This window comes from Sciurus vulgaris, assembly GCF_902686455.1.
Source record: "Sciurus vulgaris genome assembly, chromosome: 12".
In the NCBI taxonomy this organism is placed as follows: Eukaryota; Metazoa; Chordata; class Mammalia; order Rodentia; family Sciuridae; genus Sciurus; species Sciurus vulgaris.
In genome coordinates, this window is record NC_136473.1 from 51093895 (window position 1) to 51114539 (window position 20645).

A 20645-nucleotide genomic window follows, 5' to 3' on the forward strand; every position below is an offset into this window, starting at 1 on the left:
TCCTCCAATTTGACTTCTGTCACTATTAATTGCTTTACTGTTTACAAAATTACCTCTGTGTATAGTGTGCATGAATGCTTGCTCCCATACAATAATATATATCCATAAAAACTTTTAATAAGTACCTAGTACCTTCTATGTTTAATCAACATTAAATCCCATCCCTGTGCATATAAGCAACACATCAATCTCACATAGTACACATAAAACATCATATTAATTATCCCACATAGCTAATTCTTTGAGGATATGGATATTCTTCACTGACACAAATTCTAGTATTGTACAGCACATCCAATTTACTGGCGGCACATATCCCATTTCGGTCATAGTTTTTTCACAGTCCAAATGGATAGTCCCTTCCAGCAGAGGTCTCTTAGTCCACTGTCCTCCATGAAACCATCAGCCAGCCCAGTATGTGTCCCTCTTCTTGCTCTGATCCCATGAAACTCGGGGTTAGCTAATCTGAAATGTTATCTGGCATTTGGTTCCTACCTCAGGGGCATAACTTATAACTCACTCTCAAGTTCCCCTTAAATAAGGCATCACAATGGATTAGTGTCATATTTGAAGGTGATCCAACAGAACTCTCATGCCTTTAATGGTTTTTATTTTTTAGGTATGCTTCCACTCACCACTGGCTGTCAGCCTTGACACAATCAATTCAGTTGTAGCTGGACTTTAATGTCAGTATTCTCATTTAGCATATTAACCATAGGGTGTTAATATGGTTATGCTTGGTGGACAGAAAAAAAGTACAGAATTTCACGAGAACCCCTCACATTACCTACACAATGTTTGGCCCCTTATCCCTACCCCTGGATAATGTTGTTCTTATGTGATCTAAAATTTATTAACTTTTATCCCAGGATGTCCGTACTAATATATAAAAATTTAATCTTCTTTTATACTAAAGTCCCGCTAATGAACACAAGCAACTAGAAATCTTCCTATACCCTTACTAATTAACATAATACTTACATAGTACTTTATTTTACCCACCCTATGTAAGATATGTCTTATTTCAAGTCAATGCACAGTTATATAAGTTTATAATCAGTTGATGTAGCTTAAACACTGACAATGCTTAGATGAGTATACTTCATAAACACAAAGGTTTGGTCCTGATCTCTTTATTAGCTTATAGTAAATTTATATATGCAAGCATCTCTGCCCCCAGTGAGAATGCCCTCTATATCAAGATATGATCAATAGGTGCAGGTATTAAGTTCACTAATAAGAAGTAGCTCACAAGGCTTTGCTTAACTACACCCCAGTGATTGCTCACACATGCAGCAATGATTAAAATTGACATATAAATGAAAGTTAGACTGTTATACTACAACAGGACTGGTAAATTTTGTGCCCACCACAGCAGTCATATAATGAAACCTAGTTAATACAATGTGATATAAAGTGTGATTAAGATAATCATTAAATAAGACTGAGCTCTGAGCTGTAGAAAGCCTTAATCATAATAAAAATAACATAAGAAAGTAGTCTTAGAACACCTGAATTCACTATAGCTAAGTCCCAAACTGGGATGAGATACCTCACTATGCTTAGCCCTAAACATAAATATTCAGTTAACAAGACTGTCTACCATAGATATCTACTAGCAACTGCTTAAAACTCAAAGGACTTGGTGGTGCCTTACATTCCTCCAGAGGATCCTGTTCTATAATTGATAAACCTTACCACCTTTTGCAATATCAATCTATATACCGCCATCTTCAGCAAATCCTAACAAGGCCTTTGAGCAAGCACAAGAATTATACATAAAAATGTTAGGCCAAGGGTGTAGCCTATAAGGTGAAAAGCAGTGGGCTACATTTTTTGTTTTCTAGAACAATATTCATGATAGCTTTTATGAAATCTCAAAGCCTAAGGTGAATTTAGTAGTAAGCTAAGAACAGAGAGCTTAGTTGAGTTGGGTGTCTCTCCATCAATATGGGTTTATGTATTGATAAAATTTGCCAGAGCTTGGCCACTCCGAGGCAAGTGCTTTGACCCTGAGCTATATCCCAGCACGTTTGCTCATGTGTTGATTAAGGTTGGGTTATTTTCAGCTTTGGGCTGCTATGCATAAATCTATAAGTACTAAAAAAAAAACAAAGAAAAAGCAAAAGAACTGACCAATAGCAGTTAGTATGGTCCAAGTCCTAATTAGCATAAATCTGGACCAAAAGCAGTGAACCAAGATCTATATAAACCCCTAGCAGAGTGACCTAATGAGGGAAACGTGCCATGGAGTCTGGTGTTACAATGCTAGGGTTCCGCTCTGCAGAGTAAATTCTTCAACTTCATAAGACAAGAATTCAGAAAGAAGGAGAAATGGATGTGCAGCGCTTGATGGGATGGACCGACATTAGGAGGTGGAGATGCAGGCCTCTGCAGCCAAGAGAAGTGTTGCAACTTGTGCAGACCCTCACCTGCATGCAGAGCAGCAAACTGAGTTTCATCACAGAACTCCACTTTCAAAGATACCATTAAATGTTAATCAGTAACTATTTTTATATTTCTCAGGTTTAATTCCTGTTAGTGAAAATTCTGAGATGTTTTGACTGAGATGAGAAAGTTTGGTAAAATGATTTTATGCCATAAGGATTAAAGGGAGTGTGTCTGTGGGGTGCTCTCCCTGGTGGACATAAGTTAGAAGAATAAGGTGAATCTACTCTTTGCAGGATGGAAGGAAAAAACAACAAATGAGATTGGATGGAAGAAATTAGGGAATATGCTTAAGTCAGTGTTTATTGTTATTTTGGCCATTTTTATTTCCATCTATGTTTTCTTCTGTCAAAAAGTATGTCCGTTTACTCTCAAGCTGTCCCATTTGTGTTGCTCTTTTAATTCACTTGAAAAAGAGTCCAAAGAATGTAACATGGCAAGAGTGAAAATAGACCCTTTTTGTTTCACCTGAACTGTTCACTATGAAAGCAGTGTTTTCTCTGGTCCCTCTGGAGACTAGAGATGCTGAGAGTTTCATAAGTAGAATGTCTCAACCCAGACCCAGGCTCCTGTGCAACAAGAAACAGCCTGAGTGGCAGGACAAGAGGTGTGTCTGGTGGTCACTGTCTTTATTTACAGAGAGCTCAATAGCTGAGTAAGAAATCTAGACTGTAATAAAAGTCACAAATACTCATTATACTAATAAGAATTGATAAAGACATACACAGTTCTGGTCAGTTCAAAGGCTGTCTGAAGATTGCCTTTAAGTCCTTTAAATACAGTATGATAAAGGTGTGGTGTTGAGCTGTGTTAAATAGAATTAAAGTATCAGAACTTTTTTTAAAAATTAGAAGGTTCAGTCCTTTGAAAACCATTCGTTTTTAAAAATTATATATATATATATATATATATATATTTTTAGTTGTTAATGGGTACAATACCTTTCTTTTTATGTGGTGCTGAGGATCAAACACAGGGCCTCACAGGTACTAGTTGAGTGCTCTGCCGTTGAGCCACAACCCCAGCCCGTCAAGTTAAGGTGTATCACACTCTGAGGAAAGTACTGAGGATCACAGTCCCCAGGGGCTCTTCCTCCCCATGGGCAGTATCTTCCTCCAATTGCTGCCTTTATAGATTTTTTTTCCTGTGAGATTAGAGCCTGTGGAATGACGATTAAAATAGTTTCGGGGTCTTTTGTTGGTTTTGGTTAGATATCCCACATGGTAATTTTGTAGACATTTGTACCTCTTTTGAACATTGGAAGGTGGACAGGAATTTTTCCGTGTTTAGTTTAGATAGGTTCATGGAAGTTAATTTCCAGTGTACTAAAGGAGTGACATTTTACAATGGCACCACCACTCCTTTCAAAGTATTCATTGGAAACTGCTGTTGTGATTTCATTCTCACTTCATTTTAAAAATATTTGACCTTATCTCATTTAACAGTAAGAAAAACCAATGTGTATGAATCCTCTTCTCATTTCAGTTACCCTCTCATTATAGAATGCTAACCCAAGGTAGTATATTTTTGTGCTGGAAGACTTTTCCTCCTCACCATACCCTTTGCAACAAAATGTTTTTATACATTTATATAATTTCTTAGTTTATAATTTGAAGTTTTTCTTTTAGTGTTAATTATTAATGATAATAATATTACTTCATTGACTATGAATATACAGTTGATCAAATCCACCTAAATATTAAAACTTGATAAATATTGAGTTTAAAGGTAAAATTTTGGGCTAGGGAAATAGCTCAGTTGGTCGAGTGCTTGTCTTGCAAGCACAAGGCCCTGGGTTCCATCCCCAGCACTGCAAAAAAAAAAAATTTCAGGCATACTTTTTTTTAACCTTTTACAGTATTTAATTAAGCACACAATACTGTATTACTAAATATACTTTTTCCATGACCTTTTGTGAAATTCAGATGGCAGGGTATCATTTACCACCCTTTTGTCTTTCTTTTGATCATCTTAACATTTTGCGCAGTTCTCCAACACAGTATCATCAGCCCACCTTCTTTGAATTTTGAAATTTCTTGAAGCTGGGATGGGCCAGTGACATTAAGAAGAGGATTTCCACTCGGAATGTTCTCCATATGAATTTTCTCTTCAGTTTTTTGTTCTTGTTCCTTCCTGGCCTGCAGGCTCTTCTGCCCTTTCTTCCCCCCCCCCCCCCCCCCCCCAGTTCTGCAAGAACAGCAGTATCAACACCATCACTCTTCTCTTCAAAAATCTTCATCTTCCTCATCTGTTGAAGAATCATCTGCATCGAGTTTGGCAGCAGGAAACTGATCTACAGAGGCTTCTTTGACACTGAAGAGGATCTTGATTGTTCTAAGGTTGGATGAACCCTATTTTTTATCCCTTGCAAGCAGCTTTCTTTTTCTTGAGTCCCTCCTGGAGTCAGGTGTTAGGAACCTCTTTTAGGGGCATCCTGAGTAGTCTGTCTGTGATTTATCTTTGTATAAGAGGGAAGATCTCTGCTTGAATACTGCTTTGAGAGTTGGCTCAAATCACCTTCTTCTTTTCCTCTTCCACCTCTTGCAGGTTCAAAAGTCAGCCTGGCTGCCATGTCATCTTTTATGCTGTCTCTTGATTTTCATAAAGGGTACAGGCTGTGTCCAGAGAGGGAGAAACAGGGTTTTCTGCTGCTTGGTCCAGCACACCTCGTGATTTGGTATTCCGGGAGTGTGCCCTTGGATGTTCACGAGGAACTCTCGTCTTTGCTCTGGTGCGGGATTTGTGGGTGAGAGGACCCGGGCCCACTTAAGCTATATATAGGCAAAGCTCCCTTCTTGCAGTTTTCTCCATGGCACTCAGAGAGCTCCACAGGCCCCACCCTGCCCACAGCTCTGGTGCTCCACGTGCTGCTGACTCTGACCCTGGCTTTCCTTTCCTGTCCCACCTGCATAAGGAAGATAAGGTATTAGCCTCTCATAGCTCACTTTGGCCAGGTCTGATGAACACCCTCTAGAGATCACACAGAAACCCTTGCCACTCTTGGCCCCCAGAATCCTCTGCTCCTGGTGTACATTATTCTTTTTTTCATCCAGTGGAAAAGGAAGCAGTAGACTGGAGCAGATGGAGTAAACTCATGGTTTTTACAAAACTTCGCAATTCAGAAAATTTAGAAATAGGTATAGTATATAGGTGTATTTCCTTTTTCTCATGTGTTATAAAGATGGCAGCTTAATTATATATGTGTACACTTGTATTTAATATAGTGCAACCCACATGTTTTAATTTCTGCTGCTCCTATGATGCTGTTGGACCAAGTTCTGCTGTTTCCTTAGGTGGAGTGGGAGCAACATAAGATGGGGCCAGCTGTCCAACTATGCCACATCACAACAGGAAAATACTTAAGTCTCATGGAAGAGAAAAGCCTTCTACTCATGGACAAGAAAAGGCAGATGTAAAATCAACTATTTACCTTCTGGTCTTCTAAGGTAAGGAGGAAAATAAAATTTTGGACTCCCTGTAAATCTCATTTTCTTTGATGTTAGAAACACATGTAAAAAGGCTGACAGGTTTTCCATGTGTTTCTAAATTTCCAATTTCTCTTCCATTCTTTCTTCTCCATTACCTCAATTTCCTGAAGTGCTGAAACCCACCCAGAAGTTTCTCTGTGTGTATAGTTCTTTGGTTACTTGGATACCACCCACCCATCAGGCTCCTTCCTGGTTTCCCAGGCATGTGCAATGACAGTTATCACAAACCTTGTCACATTGCATAACATCATGAAGATGGAGCATAGTAGAATTTTTCTCTAATGTACATTACTTCTCTAATTTTCTATGCAAACTTTTCTTCTGAGCTCCTTTGGATCATTTTATGATAATTGCATGATTATGTCTGTAATGAAAGTGTTGAAATTTGGCACAATGATAGGAATAATACTGAGCTGCTGGCTAGTTTAAGACTTCATGCTCCTGTCATAACTAAGGATTTGCTTTTGTGTTTCTGAGATTAGTTTGCACAGGCACCTTCAGAATGCTGCCCAGCTCCTGCACCTGCCTTTTTAACTTACTTCTGTTGCACTAATAGAAAACTAAGAATTCTATCCTCCTTCTGCATGTTTTGAATTATGCCTGCATTCAAGTTGCCTCTATGATAGTAGAGTTACAGGATGAGGAAAAGATAAAAAAGTCCTGTGTATGACATATTAGGTCAAGGTTTGGGTTAGTAGGATTCTATTTCCTAAAACGTTTCTTGTAAGATTTTGGATTAGATTTTATTTTTATACTTCTCCTCTTTGTAGAGATCTACATGTTAGGTAATTATTTTCTAAGTATTTTGTGAGAATAAATAAATACAATTTTTCCAAGTTCAATTACATTTTATTGATCTTATAATTGCATCTTTTCATGGCATAGGGTTGATAGCATAAATTAAATATTTATTGACATTTGGGGGTTTTCTATGGAACTTGTGTGTGTGTGTGTGTTTTTTTTTTTTTTTGTACATTAATCTGTGTGGTACAGAGGTCTCCCATGGGTGCAGACAAGAGAAAACATTAATTTTGCTGATTAGGGAAAGTTGTTTTACTAAACTCTTCATAATTTATTTCATATTAATATTAAACTTAGAAGAAAACATGTTAATTATAACGAACAAGACTTGGTCATTTATGATTGCTTATGTTCAACATACATATTAGTCTTTTAATAGTATTTCGTTTGTTCTAATTTTGAAAGCAATGCAAGTTTGTGTTAGAAAATACAGAAAAATGCATTGTTCTAAGAAATCTATAATTATGAAAGTATTGGTGTTTTTTATTTTGAATTCATGCACATTTATAAAATGTAGTTTTATATCCTACTTTCTTCATTTGACATTTTATAATTGATATTTTTCTGTTTCATATTTTTGATGACCCCATACTACTTAAATGTGTAGGTATGTTGTACAATTTATTATCCTTTATTGTACACCTAGCTTGTTTCTACGGTTCATATAGTCATTTGTAGATTTATATGTGTTGGTACATGTATGTTAACTCTCATAAGTAATAGTAAAAGATGGGTAAGTCGTGGGGAGACCAGAAGTAACTCTGAAAAGATGGCAGCCCGCTTGCCCTTCACTTGTGCTTTTCTCTTACTTCTCCTTCTCTGGAGCCCTCAGGGTGCCAGAAGATGCCTCTCATTCTGAGTTCACTGGAGGTCTCTAGAAAAGATGACCTGTGTAGGTCTTTATTTTCCAGGGTGAAGTTGGTGGAGTGCAGTGGGCAACCGCAAAAGGGATATGCATCTGTATTTTCCCTGCAGGCCCATTCAGGGCATCTCCAATATGGTGCTTCAGTGGATTGGAGGTAGACAGGAGTGTGGGGCCAAGTTTCTCGTTATTTTAGTAATAGGAAAGCACAGTTGATATTGCTAGGAAATCCTTACCCCAGGGGCATTGTTCCTCAGCCTAAGAGTGGTGAGATTTTGCTAGTTTATTCAGATAGCACCCCAGTCCAGAAAGAAAATATCTAACCCACAGAGAGTGAATACACAGTTATCTCTGCCCCCACACACCCAGCCAGGGTGGGACCAGTCTATAGTTCCCAGCCTGGACTCCTGGGCAGGCTGGTACATTCATTCATCCCAGGATGAAAGGGCTGTCATAGGAGCCCAGAGGTGTGTTCTTGTCCTCTCAGGGTGTCAGACAACCGAAGTGCCACCCCTCCTCTCCATGGACTCTCAGTTGCCGCACGATGATACCGTCCAGCTGTGGCCTCCCAAAATTCTTCTTTTGCTGTAAAAAGTTGAATACTGAGTTCATCTTTCTTCATTTTTTTCTAGTATAATCTGAATCCTCCCTGATGAAAATGGATACCTTTGGAAAAACAGGAGCTAGGTTCTATAAATACAAATACAAATACAAGAGAGAAGGGTATATTAACACACTTCAAAATATTCTTGCTATAGATAGCCTTTGAGAGACTAGGCTTTTTTTCAAATATGATACGTGGTTTTTATCTTACATAAATAAAGTAAAACATGTAGGAAGAAATGCATGGGCAGATTAATTTTATCATTCTTTGTCATAACCCAAAACTAGAGAAGATTCAAATATTTAACAAAATTGTTATATCATTAACTGGAATTAGCTGCCAGAATATATTGATAAGGAAAGATATCCATGAAAATACTGTGGAATGAAAGCAAGTTGTAATGTAATATGGGTATTTCAAATCTTATTTTAATAGAAAAGAAATCCTTCCACATGTTGGTACATGCTTATACAACAGCTGTTGGAGAGATGTACCATCTTAACTTCAAGTACTTGAGATGGATCAAAAGGGATAGTGCATAGGAATTTGAGAATAAGACTTTTCTTTTGTTGTTTAACTTTGAAAAAGTAAGCCCCATATTATTTTCTGCATTATGATGGATAGGTTTCTTTTATTATCAAAACCAATTGGAGAAGCACTACTATTGCTCTAACATTCTGGGGCACAAGTTTTATGCACTTTTTTATTTTTCTAGGATGGATTCCTATAAATGAAAATACTGACTGAAGAACTATGAATATTTGGTACCTCTTCATCTATTTTTCCCAAAGCAGTCACGTTTGACTCATTCTTCTCTGACTCTCTTGCCTAATATCCTGTCAGTTTTAGAGTTTGCATTCTAATTCTCTTTACTGTCTAGTTCCCTCTGTGGTTTCCACTCAGGCACTCTGATTGTGGAAGCTGATATGGCATTGTAACAGCTCATCCTAGGGCATTGTGATATGCTATGAATCCATCCTTTTCCTCTGGAATACCCAGTTGTTGCCATCTTTTATTTATTTTGTCCTGCTGTAGAATTGCACAGTATTATATTGTTATTTTCTCATCTTCAGTTTTGCTATTTTATTTATCTTCTCAAAGAATCAAATTTTGTGTATTCATCCTTCATAGTACTTTGTTTCTAGATTATTAATCCCTTTTATCTTTAAAGCTCTCATTTAAATGAAGGATAAAGGAATGTGCTTTTAGAAGTTGTACATGTAATTTGTAATTGAGAGGTACAGGTCTGGATTTCTCTGCAAATTGTTTTTGTGCTAGACTGGGTGACTTTCCTTTTCAGAGGAATAATGAAGCCTAGATGCTTGATGAGTTTTGCGCTACATTAAAAAAAACAGTGGCCCTTGTAATAACTGATTTTTCCACCTAATGATTGAAACAGTTGCATATTCACACAATAATCAAACCTGGTGACCAATGTGTTTTCTGATAACATTATATCAGTACACCATGTGACCTGTACAGGATGGCTACCTCTCTCCTGAAATTTGCAAATTTGATGAGAGGAAAATTTTCTTGAAATATCCAGGTTTTATATATACAGATAAATCAGTATACATAAGATGTTAAAAGTAAGGTATATATTTTTACGAATTTGCACACATATCTGGTTTTTTAAAATTTGCCTTTGTAAATTTTGGGAATGAATATGTTTTATGTTGATTGTATTTCTCCATTTTTGTTGATTTATTCTATTAATATTTCTAAGAGGCTTTTAGTGATCTTTTATGTTATTATCATCATCTATAAATTGCAAATACTTCCCACAATATTTTCTCAGAAGGGTAGCTAAATTTATAAACCATTTTGGCTTTCTAATGTAAGAAAGTTTTTCCCTACCCAATATTTTTATCCACTTAATCATTATCTGCTTCTTTCATAAACCACTCGGGGTGTGTGTGTGTGTGTGTGTTGGGAGGGCTTTTATGTGATTTGAAGAATGTGCATAACATGCAGCTTGATAGAATCCCTAGTGTTTTTGTCCCATTTCTCTGCCTCATTTAAACCTTAAACTTCATTTTATGGAGTAAGGCTTAGAGACTTAGAGGTGAGTCGGTGTCATTTTCATATTGTATTGTATTTGTATTACTTACATTAATTGTATTATTCTATATGGTACTTCTTATAATAAATAGAAAAATCTATAGAAATGATGAAACTCAGGAGTAGATGAATTCTTTTGACAAAATTAATGAGATTTCACTCAAAAACTGTAGAATAGTTGCCGTTCTATTATTTTTATGGACTGATGAAGGGGAAGTTTGGTATTCTAAAATAAGTTATCTTCATGTAAACCATGATACATTTTAAATGTTTTTGAGCATAAAGTTCAAAGCTAATTCTTATTTTTTTATTTTTATTTTTATTTTTTTTTATTTATTTATTTATTTTATTGTAAACAAATGGGATACATGTTGTTTCTCTGCTTGTACATGGCGTAAAGGCATACCATTTGTGTAATCATAAATTTACATAGAGCAATGTTGTTTGATTCATTCTGTTATTTTTTCCCTTCCCCCCACCCCTCCCACCCCTCTTTACCCTCTATACAGTAGTTCCTTCCTCCATACTTGCCCCCCTCCCTAACCCTAACTCTAACCCTTCCCTCCCCCCCATTATGTGTCAACCTCCACTTATTAGCGATATCATTCGTCCTTTGGCTTTTTGAGATTGGCTTATCTCACTTAGCATGATATCCTCCAATTTCATCCATTTGCCTGCAAATGTCATAATTTTATCATTCTTTATGGCTGAGTAATATTCCATAGTATATATATACCACAGTTTCTTTATCCACTCATCAATTGAAGGGCATCTAGGTTGGTTCCACAGTCTGGCTATTGTGAATTGAGCAGCTATGAACATTGATGTGGCTGTATTTCTGTAGTATGCAGATTTTAAGTCCTTTGGGTATAGGCCAAGGAGTGGGATAGCTGGGTCAAATGGTGGTTCCATTCCAAGTTTTCTAAGGAATCTCCACACTGCTTTCCAGAGTGGCTGCACTAATTTGCAGCCCCACCAGCAGTGTATGAGTGTACCTTTCTCCCCACATCCTCGCCAACACCTGTTGTTGCTCGTATTCTTGATAATCGCCATTCTAATTGGGGTGAGATGGAATCTTAGGGTGGTTTTGATTTGCATTTCTCTTATTACTAGAGATGTTGAACATTTTTCCATATGTTTGTTGATTGCTTGTAGATCTTCTTCTGTGAAGTGTCTATTCATTTCCTTAGCCCATTTGTTGACTGGACTGTTTGAATTCTTGGAGTAGAGTTTTTTGAGTTCTTTATAGATTCTGGAGATTAATGCTCTATCTGAAGTATGATTGGCAAAGATATTCTCCCACTCTGTAGGCTCTTTCTTCGCATTGCTGATAGTTTCCTTTGCTGAGAGAAAGCTTTTTAGTTTGAATCTATCCCAGTGGTTGATTCTAGCTTTTATTTCTTGTGCTATGGGAGTCCTGTTAAGGAAGTCTGATCCTAGACCAACAAGGTGAAGATTTGGACCTACTTTTTCTTCTATAATCTGCAGGGTCTCTGGTCTGATTCCGAGGTCCTTAATCCATTTTGAGTTTAGTTTCGTGCATGATGAGAGATATGGGTTTAGTTTCATTCTGTTGCATATGGATTTCCAATTCTCCCAGCACCATTTGTTGAAGAGGCTATCTTTTCTCCATTGCATATTTTTGGCCCCTTTGTCTAGTATGAGAAAATTGTATTTATTTGGGTTTGTGTCCGTGTCCTCTATTCTGTACCATTGATCTACCTTTCTATTTTGGTACCAATACCATGCCGTTTTTGTTACTATTGCTTTGTAGTAGAGTTGAAGATCTGGTATTGCAATACCCCCTGTTTCACTCTTCCTGCTAAGGATTGCTTTAGCTATTCTGGGTTTCTTATTCTTCCAGATGAATTTCATAATTGCCTGCTCTATTTCTGTAAGGTACGTCATTGGGATTTTAATTGGAATTGCATTGAATTTGTATAGCACTTTAGGTAGTATGGCCATTTTGACAATATTAATTCTTCCTCTCCAAGAACATGGAAGATCTTTCCATCTTCTAAGGTGTTCTTTAATTTCTTTCTTTAGTGTTGTATAGCTCTCATTGTAGAGGTCTTTCACCTCTTTTGTGAGATTGATTCCCAAGTATTTTATTTTTTTCGAGGCTATTGTGAATGGGGTAGTTTTCCTAATTTCTCTTTCTGAAGATTCATCACTTATGTATAAAAATGCGTTGGATTTATGGGCATTGATCTTGTAACCTGCTACTTTACTGAAATCACTTATGAGTTCTAAGAGTCTTCTGGTGGAATTTCCAGGTTCCTCTAAATATATAATCATGTCATCAGCGAACAGGGATAGTTTGAGTTCTTCTTTTCCAATTCGTATCCCTTTAATTTCTTTGGTTTGTCTAATTGCTCTGGCCAGAGTCTCAAGAACGATGTTGAATAGAAGTGGTGAAAGAGGGCATCCCTGCCTTGTTCCAGTTTTTAGGGGGAATGCTTTCAGTTTTTCACCATTTAGAATGATATTAGCCATGGGCTTAGCATAAATGGCCTTTACAATATTAAGGAATGTTCCCACTATCCCTATTTTTTCTAGTGTTTTGAGCATAAAGGGGTGCTGTATTTTATCAAATGCTTTTTCTGCATCGATTGAAATAATCATGTGATTCTTGACTTTAAGTCTATTAATATGGTGAATTACGTTTATTGATTTCCTGATGTTGAACCAACCTTGCATCCCTGGGATGAAACCCACTTGATCATGGTGCACTATCTTTTTAATATGTTTTTGTATGCGATTTGCTAAAATTTTGTTGAGAATTTTTGCGTCGATGTTCATTAAGGATATTGGTCTGAAATTTTCTTTCCTTGATGAGTCTCTGTCTGGTTTAGGTATCAGTGTGATATTGGCTTCATAGAATGAGTTTGGGAGGGTTCCCTCCTCTTCTATTTTATGGAATACTTTGAGAAGTATTGGAATGAGCTCTTCCTTAAAGGTTTTGTAGAACTCGGCTGAGAACCCATCTGGTCCCGGACTTTTCTTTGTTGGTAGGCTTTTGATGACTTCTTCTATTTCAGTACTTGAAATTGGTCTATTTAAATTGTTTATGTCCTCCTCATTCAGTTTAGGCAATTCATATGTCTCTATAAACCTGTTGATGTCTTCGAAATTTTCTATTTTGTTGGAGTATAGATTTTCAAAATAGCTTCTAATTATGTTTTGTATTTCCATCCTGTCTGTTGTGATATTTCCTTGTTCATTCCGAATTTTAGTGATTTGGGTTTTCTCTCGTCTTCTCTTTGTTAGTGTGGCTAAAGGTTTATCAATTTTGTTTATTTTTTCGAAGAACCAACTATTTATTTTGTCAATTTTTTGTATTGTTTCTTTTGTTTCAATTTCATTGATTTCAGCTCTGAGTTTAACTATTTCCTGTCTTCTACTACTTTTGGTGCTGTTCTGTTCTTCTTTTTCTAAGGCTTTGAGCTGTAGTGTTAGGTTGTTTATTTGTTGAGTTTTACTTCTTTTATTAAATGCGCTCCATGAAATAAATTTCCCTCTAAGTACTGCTTTCATAGTGTCCCAGAGATTTTGATATGATGTTTCTTTGTTCTCATTTACCTCTAAGAATTTTTTAATTTCCTTCCTAATATCTTCTGTTATCCATTCATCATATAATAGCATATTGTTTAATCTCCAGATGTTGGAATAGTTTCTGTGTTTTACTCTTTCATTTATTTCTAACTTCAATCCATTATGATCTGATAGAATACATGCTAGTGTCTCTATCTTCTTGTATTTGCTAACATTAGCTTTGTGGCATAATATATGGTCTATTTTAGAGAAGGATCCATGTGCTGCTGAGAAGAAAGTGTATTCACTCTTGGTTGGATGGAATATTCTATAAATGTCCGTTAAGTCTAAATTATTGATTGTGTTGTTGAGATCTATGGTTTCTTTGTTCAATTTTTGTCTGGAAGATCTGTCCAGTGGTGAGAGCGGCGTGTTAAAATCACCTAGTGTTATTGTGTTGTGGTCTATTTGGTTTCTGAAATTGAGAAGAATTTGACATACATAGATGAGCCACTGTTTGGGGCATAGATGTTTATGATTGTTATATCTTGCTGATTTATGCTTCCCTTAAGCAGTATGAAATGACCTTCTTTATCCCTTCTAACTTTGGCTTGAAGTCCACATTATCGGAAATGAGGATGGATACTCCAGCTTTTTTGCTGAGTCCATGTGCATGATGTTTTTCCCCATCCTTTCACCTTTAATCTATGGGTATCTTTTTCTATGAGGTGAGTCTCTTGCAGGCAACATATTGTTGGATCTTTCTTTTTAATCCAGTCTGCCAGTCTATGTCTTTTGATTGATGAATTCAGGCCATTAACATTCAGGGTTATTATAGAGAAATGATTTGGTTTCCCGGTCATTTGGTTCATTTTTAAAATTTTGTTTATTTATTTGTTTGACACAACTTGGCTCCTCCTTTATTTGACAATTCCTTTAGGATAATTCCTCCCTTTGCTGATTTGCTTCTTTGTTTTTCATCTCTTCCTCATGGAATATTTTGTTGAGAATGTTCTGTAATGCTGGCTTTCTTTTTGTAAATTCTTTTAGCTTTTGTTTATCATGGAAGGATTTTATTTCATCGTCAAATTTGAAGGTAAGTTTTGCTGGGTATAAGATTCTTGGTTGGCATCCATTTTCTTTCAGGGCTTGAAAAATGTTGTTCCAGGACCTTCTAGCTTTTAGGGTCTGGATTGAAAAATCTGCTGATATGCGTATTGGTTTCCCCCTGAATGTAATTTGGTTCTTTTCTCTCACAGCCTTTAAAATTCTGTCTTTATTTTGTATGTTAGGTATTTTCATTATAATGTGCCTTGGTGTGGGTCTGTTGTAATTTTGTGTATTTGGAGTCCTGTAAGCCTCTTGAACTTGATTTTCCATTTCATTCTTCAGATTTGGGAAATTTTCTGATATTATTTCATTGAATAGGTTGTTCATTCCTTTGGCTTGTTTCTCTAGGCCTTCCTCAATCCCAATAATTCTTAAATTTGGCCTTTTCATGACTTCCCATAGTTCTTGTAGATTCTGTTCATGATTTCTTACCATCTTCTCTGTTTGTTCAGCTTTGTTTTCAAGGTTAAATATTTTGTCTTCAATGTCTGAGGTTCTGTCTTCCAGGTGTTCTATCCTATTGGATATGCTTTCTATGGAGTTCTTAATTTGGTTTATTGTTTCCTTCATGTCAAGGATTTCTGTTTGGTTTTTTTTCAATATCTCTAACTCTTTATTGAAATGATCTTTTGCTTCCTGTATTTGCTCTTTTAACTGTCGATTGGTGCGATCAATCAATGCTTGCATTTGCTCTTTCATCTCATTCAATGCTTGCATTTGCTCTTTCATCTCCTCGTTTGCTTCTCTGATCATTTTAATTATGTACATTCTGAACTCCTTTTCTGTCATTTCTTGTGCCATGCTGTCATTGGGTTTTATTGATGTAACATCTAGATTTGTTTGCAGCATTTTCTTTCCTTGTTTTCTCATGTTGTTCAGATATCAGTGGACCGCTGAGATATTGCAGATTTCCTCTGTTGATTTACAATGACCCTGAAGATTTCTATATATATCCCCTCTTAGCCTTCAGTAGGCTGAAGTCTTGGAGGAGGTTGATAATGCGGTGCTCCACAAGGAAGCTGCCTCTCTAGGAGTGGTGGCCTTCAGGTGGGGTTATTTTTATTTTTTAAAAACTTTTTCATACATGTATCTAGGGTAATGTCTGTCTCAATCTACTGTCCTTCCCAACCCCATGTGCTCCACCCTTCTCATCCCTCAGCTCTGTACAGTCCAAAGTTCCTTCATTCCTGCCCCCCATGGATCAGCAGCTGTTTATCAGAGAAAGTGTTCAGCCTTTGGTTAATTGGGATTGGCTCATTTCACTTAGCTTGATCTTCTCCAATTCCATCCATTTACCTGCAAATGCGATGATTTCATTCTTCTTTAGTGCTGAGTAACATTCCATTGTATATATGTACCACATTTTCTTTATCCATTCATCTGTTGAACAGCATTTTGACTGATTCCATAGTTTTGTTGTTGTGAATTGAGCTGCTATAAACATCGACATGGCTGCATCATTGTAGTATGCTGATTGTAAGTCCTTTGCGTATACACGGAAGAGTGGGATAACGGGGTCCAATGGTGGGTCCACTGTAGAGTTTTCTGAGGAATCTCCATACTTCTTTCCAAAGTGGTTGCACCAGTCTGCAGTCCCACCAACAATGTATGAGTGTACCTTTTTCCCCGAATCCTCACCAATTGCAAAGCTAATTCTTACTAATTAGCCATTTATTGCTCCTAAAATGAGTTTTGATGTAGTCAGAAAACCTTAATCAAAAGTATTTCTTGGAGCTAAAATATTGCCATACAATTTTGTCAATGCAGAGATCAAGAATTTGAATATTTTTGCACATTGTATTGTCATGACTAATGTATACTACTGTATCAATTAGAGCAATGCTGTTCTCCTATTTCTTTATGGTATCTGTTTTGTGTGTTTCCTTAATGAATTTTTAACCTTGCAATAATTTTGATTTAAAAGCATCATGTTTTAATGTGCTTTCCAAACACATTCAAAACTCTGAGGTTTAAAACTGAAAATCTCAGCAGACTCAACAAATTATCACATTTCTATCCACTAGTGTCTTGCTTCAAAGGTGAGAAAATGCATCTTAGTCTTCTTTCTTAATCTAATTTTTAGATTTGAAAGCATTTAAAAGGAATTATTTTGAATAATAGAAAAGCACCTTAATAAGTTATTTACCAATCAACATGCATGTGGTTTGAATTTACATCAACAGAATGTATTTTTTAACTACTAGAAATTAAACAGTATAAGAATTCCTCTTCAGAAATAAACTACAAGCACATTTCAAAATTATGAATCTGGAAAGATGTGGCTTCCAGCCGTTAAAGTATGCAGTACTTTAAAATGAAGTGTGTTGGTTTCTAAATAACCAGTTTTGTCAGCATTGATCCTGTGCCTCTAGGTGAGGGGCTCCTGACAGGGGCTTCTATAAGATGACGTGGCACCTACATGTGGCAATGCAGTTGCCAATGGATGTGTTCCTCATCATTGTTGCTGGAGGACAGGAGGCCCTTTCTTCCATATGCCTTTCACAATGTTAGAGGAAATGCATAACTCTGTAAAGTTATCTGTAAATCAAAAGCAGTAACATTAAATCATGGGTCAGTGACAGAAAGTTGTTTGCTGTGATTTCAGGGGCCTGGATGAATCTCAGCAAGAAGGCTAAGTCTCCCTTGGCTGACGTGCCCTTTGAGTCAGTGAGCCTGAGTCTGCAGGACCTCATTGGCTACTTCCACCCACCCAATGAGCACTTGGAGCATGAGGACAAGGAGAACAGGGTGCGTGTCCTGAAGAATTGGCAGAACCTCCTCCAGGAAGAGGTGAGTCTGCCCATTTCTTCTCCTTTGTTTTCTTGGGAAGAAAATTTCTCGGTGGGGAAAATTCTCCTTTAATTCTCCATCTTTGCACTTTGAGGTAGAGGACAGCAGGTATGCCACTGCACTGGGAAACACACCTGGGAGGTACATAGTCGTTACTTTCATTTCTGTCATTGAGTGTCAATTTTACAGGATGAAACTTGCCATTCCCCTGGGCAGGGGCATGTACTGTTACCTCAGCTCTCACCAGGCCATTTGTGAGCACTGTGGTTTGCTTCATGTTGGTTACATAAATAACAGAACCTTAAAGAAAATAGAGGCATTGGAAAGCATTAGAGCTTTCTCACAGCTTGCAAGTGATAGTTCAGGACCACAGGAGCTTTGTGTGCAGAGGGGATCTGCACTGGAGATGGCCCGTACCCCCAGGAGGAGGCTGAGTTCTGTGTTCCCTATGGGAACAGGGCACACCCAGACTTTTGGTTTTAGTGGCATAAATTACATTTCTCTGGCTAATTTTATTTCACCAAACTTCCACTGTTATAAAGAGTTTGCGAGCTATACTTTATAAACAGAGTAAAAGAAGCACCAAGTGATAGGGCAGATGTTCCAATGCTGTCATCCTGGTACCACATATTCCAGAGTTTCAGGGGAGGCTTTCAGGGTTCATAGGAAGACCTGGGGTCAGAAAGATTGGAAGTTCTTCTCCGTGTTCCCTGGATGGGGAACAGTATTTTCTTCTTACGACTAAAAGTATGTTTGCTAAAGTATCTAAGAACAAAGATTTTGAGGACATTGCTGAGAGCCCATAATCCCTAAAGCTGTTGTTGAGTTTTAAAGCTGTTTTCTGATACCTTTGAAATTGACATGAATTTTTGAGATTTTTTTTCCTACTAGAAATGAAAAGACAAAATATACAATGTAATGGAGACCACAAAGCCATGAAAACAAAGAAAATGTCAAATAAACTAGTAACATTGTGGAGTGATGTATTGGGAGCTTTTAACTTTACATATGCCAAGTCATTGTTTAGTTCCTTGAAGAATTAAACCTAGATTTTAAATGTTGATTTAAATATTATTGACCTCATTGGATTAGGTTATTTTTGCTTTCCTTTTTCAGTTTCTCATTTAAGACAGTCTGGATAGAACCTAGAAATGTTTTTAGGTGCATGGCACCTCTTGAACTCTCTGCATGAATAAAACTAATTCAATTAGTCCTTTATTGCTTGTCCTTTCATTCACCCCATTTTGAAAACCTTGGTCTAGGAATAATAATAACATATTTTCAAATTTAGGTTTCTTCCTATGGAATTGTATAATGAAATTACTATGGTACTTTTTTCTTTTTAATTGGTGCATTATAGTTTTACTTAATGGTGGGATTTTTTTTACTTATTCATACATGCACACAGTTAAATCATATAATTTGACCAGTATAATTCCCCAGTATTTCTCCCTTCCCTCTCTTCTTCCCTGCCCCTGGATCATATATAATAAATACAGACACTCGTATATTTCTACTATACTGATGTCCCTTTGATTCTAATAAGAGTCCCCCCATGTTTCTTTTCATTTTTATTCTTTAGCTCCCACATATGAGAGAAAACCTACTAACTACCCTTGGCTTTCTGAATTGACATTTCATTTAACACAATTTTCTCAAGTGTCATCCATTTTCCTGCAAATGACATACTTTATTTTTTCTTTATGGATAAATAAAACTCCATCTGTGTGTATGTGTGTGTGAGAGAGAGAGAGAGAGAGAGAATATCACATTTTCTTTATCCATTAATTCATTGATGAACACCTAGGCTCGTACCCTGGTTTGGCTATTATGAATTGTGCTGCTGTAAACATCAGTTTGCTACACTGCGCTGACTCTGAATTTTTAGGGTAAATACGAAGTAGTGGTTTAACTGCGTTATAAAGTGATTCTAGTCCTAATATTTTGACAAGCCTCTATGTTGACTTCCATGGATATACTAATTTCTGATCCCACCAACAGTGTAAATGTGTTCATTTTTTTCCAAATCCTTTGCGGCATTTATTATTATTTTTAAATTCACTTTTATTGTAAACAAATGGGATACATCTTGTTTCTCCATACATGAAGTAGAGGCATACCGTTTTTGTAATCATACATTTACCTAGGGTAATAGTTTTTGATTCATTGTTATTTTTTTTTTCTTCCCCTCACCCCTCCCACCCCTCTTGTCCCTCTATACAGTCCCTCCTTCCTCCATTCTTGCCTCCCCCCCCATTATGTGTCATCATCTGCTTATCAGCCAGATAGCATTTATTATTGTGTTTTTAATGGCTGCTATTCTACCTGGAGATGAAATCTCAGTGTAATTGATTTGCATTTCTCTAATTGCTAAAGATACTGAACACTTTTTTCATATATTTGTTGATCCTTTGTTTCTTCTTTTGAAAAAAGTCTGTTTAATTCATTTGCATGTTTATTAATTGGGTGTTTTGTTTTTTGGTGTTCTAAGTTTTTTGAGTTAAAAGTATTCTGAATATTAATCCCCTAAGGACCAGGTGGCAAATCTCTTCCATGATTCAGTAGGCTTTCTTTTCACATTCTTTTTTGCTTTGCAGAATCTTTTCAGTTTGATGCCATCTTAATTTATTAACTCATTTCCTGAGCTTTGGGGTACTGTGGAGAAAATGATTGCCTATGTCTATAAATGTTGGAGTGTTGAGCCTATATTTTCTTTTAGAAGTTCCATAATTTCTGGTTCTATTTGTATGTCTTTGATCCATTTTGAGTTGACTTTTTTGCAGGGTGAGAGATAAGGGTCTAGTCTCATTTTTTTACAGAAGAATAACTGGTTTTCTGAGAATCCTTTTTTAAAAAGGTTGTCTTTTCTCCAGTGTGTGTTTTTGGCACCTCTGTCAAAGACGTATGGGTTTGTCTCTCGTTTTCTATTCTGTTCCTTTGGTCTATA

At 36.7% G+C, this 20645-nt stretch overlaps 2 long non-coding RNA genes and 1 pseudogene across 3 annotated transcripts in view; 1 reads left to right on the forward strand and 2 right to left on the reverse strand.

Annotated features, from left to right (window-relative positions):
* LOC306641225 overlaps nucleotides 1-17481 on the forward strand; it is a 28112-nt gene extending 10631 nt beyond the window's left edge. Inside the window, exons 2-3 of the long non-coding RNA XR_013758068.1 lie at nucleotides 5742-5894; nucleotides 17143-17481. This is a non-coding gene — a long non-coding RNA (uncharacterized lncRNA). The remainder of the gene's footprint in view (nucleotides 1-5741; nucleotides 5895-17142) is intronic.
* LOC306641524 lies at nucleotides 1549-1798 on the reverse strand. Its single transcript, XR_013758186.1, has 2 exons — nucleotides 1726-1798; nucleotides 1549-1693 (listed from the first exon to the last, which is right to left on the reverse strand). It is a non-coding gene; the product is annotated as an uncharacterized lncRNA (long non-coding RNA).
* LOC306641397 (spliceosome-associated protein CWC15 homolog) lies at nucleotides 4420-5129 on the reverse strand (annotated as a pseudogene). The gene has a single exon. The product of its transcript is annotated as a spliceosome-associated protein CWC15 homolog (transcript).
* Nucleotides 17482-20645: the final 3164 nt, after the last annotated feature.